Here is a 9,964-nt window from a genome sequence, read left to right on the forward strand (position 1 = left end):
CACCCTAAGATAAAGGGTGAAATATGATGATGGAAGGCTCCATATTTACAAATGTAAGTGTGATCCGTGTGATATGATGTGTATTATTATTATTATAAGTGTTTTATTGATGAAAAGCAGATGTTTTTTCTTTGTTGTTTTGTACATTTTAGATAACAACGTTGCTGTGTGCGTGTGTGTGTCTGTGTGTGTGTGTGTGTGTGTCTGTCTGTGTGTGTGTGTGTGTGTGTGTCTGTCTCTGTGTGTGTGTGTGTGTGTGTGTCTGTCTGTGTGTGTGTGTGTGTGTGTGTCTGTCTCTCTGTGTGTGTCTGTGTGTGTGTGTGTGTGTCTGTCTCTCTGTGTGTGTCTGTGTGTGTGTGTGTCTGTGTGTGTGTGTTTGTGTGTCTGTGTGTGTGTGTGTGTGTGTGTGTGTGTCTGTGTGTGTGTGTGTGTGTGTGTGTGTCTGTGTGTGTGTGTGTTTGTGTGTGTGTTTGTGTGTCTGTGTGTGTGTGTGTGTGTGTGTGTGTCTGTGTGTGTGTGTGTCTGTCTCTGTGTGTGTGTGTGTGTGTGTGTGTGTGTCTGTGTGTGTGTGTGTGTGTGTCTGTGTGTGTGTGTGTCTGTCTCTGTGTGTGTGTGTGTGTGTGTGTGTGTGTGTGTGTCTGTGTGTCTGTGTGTGTGTGTGTGTGTGTGTGTCTGTGTGTGTGTGTGTTTGTGTGTGTGTTTGTGTGTCTGTGTGTGTGTGTGTGTGTGTGTGTGTGTGTCTGTGTGTGTGTGTGTGTCTGTCTCTGTGTGTGTGTCTGTCTCTGTGTGTGTCTGTGTGTGTGTGTGTGTGTGTGTGTGTGTGTGTCTGTGTGTGTGTGTGTTTGTGTGTGTGTTTGTGTGTCTGTGTGTGTCTGTGTGTGTGTGTGTGTCTGTCTCTGTGTGTGTGTCTGTCTCTGTGTGTGTGTCTGTGTGTGTCTGTGTGTGTGTGTGTGTGTGTTCACGTCTGATTGGTCCAGATTCAATTATAATGATTAACATGTGACTCATAGTTTTAGAGTTGACTAATCACAATTAGTCAATTAATCGTAATGTCAAAGTCAGAATGCGATTGGAATTACGCGGACACAGCGGCCTCTAGCGGTGATGAAGAACAAAACATCAATTATCCTATTTATCTATTATTTATAGATTCAAAACACTTTTAATATTGGTTCTAAACTGTGTCAACCAGTTACATAGGACAAAGCGATGAATTCGACCCTCACTTGTGTGAAAAGGTGAGTTTTGTGCAGTGAGAGGTTATTTGTGGCACCTGCGCGCCACTTCCGGTTTTCCTCCTCCGGCGCAGAGCCGCGGTTCGGGGCAGAGCCGAGTGGACCGGGCCCAGGCAGGACGGTACCATGAGGGCCGCTCTGCAGCTGGCTTGGGTTTGGATCTTCTGGAGTCTAGCCCGGCCAGTCAGCGCGTGGCGGCCCCGGGATAAAACACTCGAGTTTTGGCCCGTCCGTCCGTCCCCGGGTCACGGACACGGACCGGACCAGGGTCAGGGCCAGGGTCAGGACCAGGGTCAGGACCAGGACCAGGACCAGGACCAGGACCAGGACCAGGACCAGGGTCAGGACCAGGGTCAGGGTCAGGGCCAGGGCCAGGGTCAGGGCCAGGGCCAGGGTCAGGACCAGGACCAGGGTCAGTCCACACCGCCGCACTCCGCACAAGAAGCTCTGCCAGGCTTCACTGCGCCCGTGTGGGACAAAGTACAAGGTGAAACACACTGACGGGGTCCAGGGGGGGCAGAGGTCCAGGGGGGGCAGAGGTGTTGACATGGTGATGACGTCATGTTGGCCCACATTAGTCCCAATGGCCCACGAGTCCAAGCCCTTTCAAGTCATTAAACTAAATGACTGAATATAGTTCATATTTGTACTATTTATATGAGTTTGTTTAATGAGCTCATTTAGAAAAGTCCTGCTCACAAATATACAATATAATATACATACAGAAGAATGATCCACTCTGAATGATCCACTCTGAATGATCCACTCTGAATGATCCACTCTGAATGATCCACTCTGAATGATCCACTCCTCTGGACTTAAGAGAATATAAAAGTTGGAGTCATCTCACTCCATAACTTGTGCTTTTTGTTGTTGTCCCATAGAAAATTTTGAATCTATCTAAAATAATGAATCAACTCATGAAACTGTTTGTAAACTAAGACTGAGCGACTAAAGGATTCAGTATGCGTTATGCCAAACATGTGTAACACACGTTGTAGTAGTAGTATGTAGTATGTAGTATGTAGTATGTAGTATGTAGCATCTATTCTATAACAGTCTTGCCCTGAAGAGGGAGCTAAAGTCAGTGTTTTGTGTTGGTTGAATCACAGCTTTGGTGAAGTCTTTGTTTGAATCACAGTCTGGTGATTTTTACCAAACTCGTTACAGGAATGAGCTCAGGGTTTGGCCCCGCCTTCTTTCTAAGCACAAACCTTGGATCTATTCAAATATCACCACAAACCACTCAACGTCGTCATATTTGCATTTGCCGCCTCACATGAACAGACTGTAAAATCTTTACTGCTGTTCTTGTAACATTACAACCAGTGATTCTGTCCTTTTGTCCTTGTGTTCACAGTGAGTGGACAAAGCCGTGAGCCGTCTGATTTTAACCCTCTTTGGTATCGCTGCAGCAAAGAAATGCTTCACCTTCGCTTCTCTCTTTCGCGATACAAAAGTCTTCGATTTGAAGGTGGGTCCGTTTGAACGTCTGTGTCACACCGGTGCATGTTTGATTGTGTTTTCACGGTTTGTTCCTCCGCAGACGGCTCTCAGCTGCTGTCGCTGCCTAGAAGTTGCAACAGCTCCACCAGTTTTTACAAGAAGTGGTTCTTGGTGAAGCTCAACTTAAAGAATTGTGGTCCCAAGAAACAGGTGCTCGCTCTTCTCCTTCTGCGTCGTGTTATTTACCACAGCGTCGCTTGGATGTGGGCAAAGACACCGTGTCGTCCGTGTGTCGGCGCGGAAACTATCAACGAATCTGAGTGGGAGAACTGCTTTGTATTGAATTTTGTCCCGTTGACATGGTAACTGTCACTGCCGGGTCGTTGTCATGTACTTGCATGTGTAATAATTGGCCTGTCTTTGTCTGTTCTGGTGCGTCTCTGTGCCCGCTGCTCGTCCCACACGTGTTCTGAGACAATGAAGACGAACCTCATGGCACCAGCCAAAAAAATGCAAAATAGAGAAGAAAAAAACATATATAAGTCGCGGTGGAGTATAAGTCGAAATTGATTTGATAAAGATAATAACAGATGAGAGAACATGGTGAATAGGTGTACGTATGCTAACGCTAACACCTTCAGCTACATGACGTATGCTAACGCTAACACCTTCAGCTACATGAGGCACAGACAGAACTGTGGTAAGTGTCTGGTATGTTAACGTAACATATGAACAGTTATTCAGATAGCTATAGCATAAAGAACATGCTAACAAGTTTACCAAAGCATCAGTTTTACCCCAAATCACTAAATCCACTGAATTCTTCTTCCTCTGTGTCACTTCTAAACAACTCCACAAACTCCAGAGGAAGAGGAAGTGCAGATTCTTCTTCTGCGTCGCTTAGAGCCTAGAGCGCCCTCTTGTGGTTGTCAGTGCAAAAATAACGAATAATATCACATATAAGTCGCTCTGGAGTATAAGTCGCACCCCGGACAAAACTATGAAAAAAAGGTGCGACTTATAGTCCAGAAAATGCAGTATTCCTCTCATTGCGCGCTACAGCTCTCGTCGTTTTCAGATTTCACCAGAAGAGACGAGACTGAAGCTGTTTTATTTCGACGCGCTCCTGAAGAAGACGAGGGCGGGCTCGGTCCGGTGTGATCGGACAGAAACGGAGGCGGATGTGACCTGTTCAAAGACGCACGTCACTCTGAAACTCCCCGCGGCGGCTGAACTCGGGACGGTCAGAACACACGGTACGACCCAAACAAACAAACAAACAGACATGTTGTGTAAATGTGATGGGTTTGTGACGGCAGCGCTCTGTCAACAGCTCGACCCGGCCGCCAAAATTTTCCCGTGAGACGATCGAGAAGAAACAGAGATTTGACTGTGGAGATTACTCGACCCGAGGACACGGTGAGGATTTATTCAACTGTATTTGACCCGGTGACACGTGCCAATTATAGCCGTGTTTCTCCACCAATCGTATTTAAAAGAAACGCTGCATTAAATTGCGTTTTTATAGATTTGTTTAGTTATTTGAATTGGGTCAGTGCATATTATTTGATTATGTCAACAGTGGCGTCGACGTGAATATGCCAGAGTTTACTCAAAAGTTCAATTTCATCCATCATTTCCGGCAGATAAAATAATTAAACATTCAGTGGGACAACAACAGACACATTACTTGACATTAAAACATTAAACTTAATAGATAACGGGCACGTGTCAACACATTTGTGGCGTTGCGGAGAAAACTGAGATTGTTTACGGTCAAAGCCACAGTCAGAAGTTAAACAGGCGGCGCATAAACAGCATACAGCGGGTGACCTTTACTGGTTTCATTGTTTTTAAAGAGTTTGAGTCGTCGTCGTGGTTTCCGATGCGTTCCAGCAACGGCGTGTTCCATCATTTTGTGCCTCTGATGGACGCCCACGTTTGTCTAAATTTAGTCCTGCGCCTTTGTACGTCGCAGTAAACGCTCTGGTGCTTATTCCAGTGGCTTTTTTTAAAGATAAAATTAACATTAAAGGGGGCGGGGCAAGACCATATAGAACTTTAAAAATGAGACGGGCATTCAAGAACACGTTTGAATATAAAATGTTCTTTCTCGTACATTTCACGTGGTTTAATTGTGTTTATGTGGGAACATTTTCCACCATTAAAACAAGAAAAAGTAACGGATGAACTCCACGTGTTTCCGTTGTGAAGTTTATCCATGTGTCAGAAGTCGGAAGTATTTTCCTTAGTATGGAAATAATTTATTTTTGTACCGTTTCAACGTTAACGAGCACATGCTAACATAGCACCTTCAGCTACATGTGTCTAATATGTTAACGTAACATATGAACAGTTATTCAGATAACTATAGCGTAAAGAACATGCTAACAAGTTTACCAAAGCATCAGTTTTACCCCAAATCACTAAATCCACTGAATTCTTCTTCCTCTGTGTCACTTCTAAACAACTCCACAAACTCCAGAGGAAGAGGAAGTGCAGATTCTTCTTCTGCGTCGCTTAGAGCCTAGAGCGCCCTCTTGTGGTTGTCAGTGTGAAAATAACTAATAATATCACATATACCATATATTCCGGACTATACGTTTTTTCATAGTTTTGTCCGGGGTGCGACTTATACTTATATTTATACTTATATACTTATACTCCGGAGCAACTTATATGTGATATTATTTGTTATTTTCACACTTTCACCCGCTTTTCATACTCCAGTGCGACTTATATATGTTTTTTTCTTCTCTATTATGCATTTTTTGGCTGCTGCGACTTATAGTCCGGAAAATACAGTAAGTCGCTCTGGAGTTTAAGTTGCACCCTGGCAAAAACTATGAAAAAAGGTGTGACTTATAGTCCGGAAAATACAGTATATCAGTAATTTGGCGAGTGTGCATGTCCTCCCTTCACTTCAAAGACAGCCGTGTATTCTTGTCCCCTTTTTTTTTCGTTTTTTTGCAGGACTCTGACTTGGAGGTCATTTACTTTGACCGGAGACAAAAACCTCACTCGGTGTTGGTGACGTGTTTCCCACATCGGCCAAAACGTGAAGAGAAAAGGGCTCTGCGTCCACACTCCCGCCACGCGCCGCGCTCCAGAACGAAGGCCATCCCAAGATCCAGGGCCAAAGGCGCGTCTCCAAACTCAAATCGACAAAACGGACGTGCAAGATTTCAGAATTTATGGGGATTTCGAGAAATACCCCAAATGCCGTTTAATGGAGTAGTTGTACCAAAAACTACTACTACTTCTACTACATCTACAACAACAAAAGCTGCTAGAAGGGCCAATAAATGCAAAAACTGTGGTACGAGAAAGAAGAAAACAAACAATTACCAAGGCAGAGAAAGGTTCTACAATATGTGGGGATTTGCTACGATTCCTAATAAACCGTTTACAGGATTTAACGAGGTCAAGCCAACTCTTCCGCCGACTACTACAACAAGCAAAGTACAAACGGACGATAAAAAAGCTAGAACTACAACTCTACACTACTCTTTCGTAGATGTTGACTGTGAAAATTTGAGGATTCAGATCAACAGAAAAAGACTGTACAACATGTGGAGCTTTGACACGCTTCCCAAGTTTGACACGACCAAACAAGCTACTAGCACTACGCCTCCAAGCACGAGTTCAACCACGAGTTCAACCACGTCTGGCGAAACGAACGGACCGGAACATAGTGGAAGAGTTACATTATCGTCCAGCGCGGTCAATCAATCGAATGGAGACGTTTTAGAGGTTACGCGAATGAATCTGGCACCCGCAACAAGTGACGCGACAGTTATCGAGGGTTTTCGATCTCCACAGACCTCGAGTCCAGTTCTCTCAGCCACGACTCTAAAACATGCAAGCTCAAGTGGTGCTAGTGCATTTAACGCGTTACGGACAGAAATGGCCAAATTAAGTCGAGCTACATTGAAAATTACAGATGAAATGGTCAATACGGATTCACAGACCAGCAAAACGTCTGTGTACGTGGACAAAGGAGTAACGGGAGAAACTACAACTCCCACATATCCATATTCAACACTGCACATGGAGTCGACGACCACTGATCGAGAAAGCTCAACTATATCAGATGTCAAAAGTCCAGGTTTTGCAGACACTACTGTAGAAATTGTGAGTTTGACCGTAAACGATGCAGTTGCCCACACGTCGTCAAGTGCGGAGACGTCCAAAACCAATACAGAGTCAACTTTTTCAAACGTTTTGGCAACAACAAATGAAATTGACAATAAAAGTGAGCAGATGAGCAAAAGTCCAGTTCCTTCAGATTCTACCGCCGAGACTCTCGGTTCACCTGTAAAGAATGTTTTTCATTATGCTAAATTAAAGCTGGAACCAACTACAATTCCAGGTCAAATAACCACATCGAACGCACTATTTACTGTTGGCCACTTGGTCGTTGCGGATCAACTAGCCGGCTCAGGTCCAGCTCTTGCAGATAATGCAATTGGAACGACAAATCCAACAACGTACGATGACATCTCCTCAACTGTGCCAAGAAGTCGAGACGTTTTGCCAAATACGATGTTGACGACAAGTACAACGGTCAATACAAACGCACAGACTGTTGAAAGTGCAGTTCTTTCAGACGCTCCTGTTAAAACTGCGAGTTCAACTAGAAGTGGTGCAATTCCATTTACAACTTCAAAAGCAGATGTAACCAACCAAAAATTGGACTCAACTCCAAGTACTACTATTACTTCTGCTACTCCTTACAAGTACTCTCCTAATGCTACGATTAGTACTTCTGCTATAACTACGTCTACTAGTGCCACTAGCTCTATTCCTTATACTACTAGTACTACTACTTCTTCTAGCACTACTGTTCCCCCTTCTATTACTACTACTTCTTCTAGTGCCACCACTATGATTCCTAATCTTACTACTGCAACTACCAGGTCTACTACTCTCATGGCTATTACTACTACTGCCACTACTACTACAACTCCTAGTCCTACTACTCCTATTACTGCTACTAAAACTACTATTTCTTCTACTACAAACGCAACCGTGTCAACGATCAACAAAATGGCCAACGATGACTTTGCCGTTTATGACGATCCAGTGGACACAACAACAAGAGCTACCGCTACTCTCTTAACAAAAACCATAAACGTAACTCAAAAAATGCATGCTAAAACGACTAACTCTTCTACATTGATAACCAGCACTAAATTACCTTTAAAACTGAGGGGATTTGAGACTATCGAACTACAAGAGAAAGTGAATACACCAGCTTATGCTCAAGAAACCAAAACGTCTACTTCCGAGCCACTTTCTCCATTTTCTTCTTCTACAAAAACCTCAAGGTCGTCTACCACCATAATGTCTACCAACATCCAAGCGCCAACGACAAACCAGCACAAAACGGCAAAACCAGAGCATGCTTTGTACTGGGACTACGATTACGGATTTAGTTTCACTGAGATTTATGATTTGCCATATGAAGATTCAGACACAGCCGCTAGTCAAGAGGATGCGACTAGAAATACCCCAAACAATACGATCAGTTTTCTTGCATCCTTTGCCCCACAAAGAGAAATAAAGGCTACTTCTGTTCCTGCTACACCTATTGCTACTACTACTGCTACTACTGCTACTACTACTACTACTACTACTACTACTACTGTTGCTGCTTCTACCTCCATTACAAAGACAAATAATGCAACCTCTACAAGTGCTTCGAGTTTAATCTCCACTATTGGCAATGTAACAAGCAGAAGTCCAGCCTCCTTAACAATGAGTGCTACTACTGTGAGTACAACCAATGCAACTTTGGCAACCTCAAAGTCAACCAGAAATGTACCCACTTTGAAAGCAAAGGTTCCAAGGAGGAGGACAAACTTATCAAGAAAGATCGGTTTGTCAAGCATAAACGGAAAAGCAATAGCTACAACACCCTTGGCTTCCTCCGTAGCATCATTTTCCCCTGCAAGTGAAGTACAAAATGCCAGAAATACTTCAATGCCTATGACTACTGCAGCGCCTATTTCAAAGACATGGTATACTGCGCGAAGTACAGCCTCCCTAACAATGAGTGCGACTTCTGCGACTACAAACAATGTGACTTTGGCCTCAACAAAGTCCACCAAAAATAACATTCCCACTTTGAAATTAAAGATTCCAAGCAGTAAAACGTCATCAAAGAACAATGGGTCTACAAGAATAAATGCAAAACCTATAGCCATAGCAACATTCATGGATTCTCACATGGCGTATTTTGCCCCTACAAGTGAATTTATGACTATTAGAAAAACGATTCCTACTACCACTACTACGACTACTACTACTACTACAACTAGTAGTTTATTGTCTATTATCAGAAATGTAACGAGCAGAAATCCCGCCTCCCTAACAATGAGTGCTACCTCTGCAAGTTCAACTAATGCAATTTTAGCAAATACAAAGACAACCAAACATGTACTTAGGATGAGTACAACTTTGTCAAAAAAGATTGACTTGTCAAATCAAAATGGAAAAATTACGGCCACAACAACTTCCATGGCTTCTCCCATTGCACTCGCACTTGAAATTAAGACCACTAGAAATACTGCAGATACATATCATGCCTCATTGTTATCCATTATTGCAGGAAACATAACAAGCAGAACTCCAGCCTCCCTCACAATGAGTGCTGCTTCTGCAAGTACAACTAATGACATTTTAGCAACTACGAGGTCCAAAAATGTACCAACTTTAAAAGAAAAGTTTTCAAGGACAACATCAACTTCATCAAGAAATAACGGTTGGTCAAGCATAAATAGAAAATCTACTGCCACAACAGCTTCTCCCAAAGCAGCCTTTCCCCCTACTAGTGGAATTAAGACACTTACTATGGTGTCCACTGCGAAGACAAAAAGCACAACCTCGACAATTGCCTCAAGTTTATCTGCAGTTGTGGAAAATGTAGCTGGCAGAAACCCAGCCTCCCTAACAATGAGTGCTGTCATCCTGCCTACTACAACCACAACTAATGCAACTTTGGCTAGTACAAAAGGTACCAACAATATTATACCAGCTTTATTAAGATATACTGGTTTGTCAAGGATAAATAGAAAACCTGCCTCGTCTATTTTTGTTGAAAACGCCAGCAGAAATCCTATCAGTAAAGGTACTCTCTCAGCTAGTGTCTTGCCTACCACCAAAACATTGTTAAAACCTTCAACAAAAATGATTTACACAACTTCAAATACACTTTCAACTTTAAGAAATGTGACAATTTTACGTGAAAGATTGGCTTCAAGGAAAAGAACACCAAGCAA

At 43.2% G+C, this 9,964-nt stretch overlaps 1 long non-coding RNA gene across 1 annotated transcript; it reads left to right on the forward strand.

Moving 5' to 3' along the window:
• The first annotated feature begins 2,593 nt into the window (after positions 1-2,593).
• On the forward strand, positions 2,594-3,856 carry LOC140359241 (uncharacterized). Its single transcript, XR_011926849.1, has 3 exons — positions 2,594-2,709; positions 2,782-2,891; positions 3,760-3,856. It is a non-coding gene; the product is annotated as an uncharacterized lncRNA (long non-coding RNA).
• Positions 3,857-9,964: the final 6,108 nt, after the last annotated feature.

The sequence above is a fragment of the Eucyclogobius newberryi genome, unplaced genomic scaffold (genome assembly GCF_026437365.1).
Source record: "Eucyclogobius newberryi isolate DKJ021-1_F unplaced genomic scaffold, fEucNew1.0.hap1 SCAF_14, whole genome shotgun sequence".
Taxonomy (NCBI): Eukaryota; Metazoa; Chordata; class Actinopteri; order Gobiiformes; family Gobiidae; genus Eucyclogobius; species Eucyclogobius newberryi.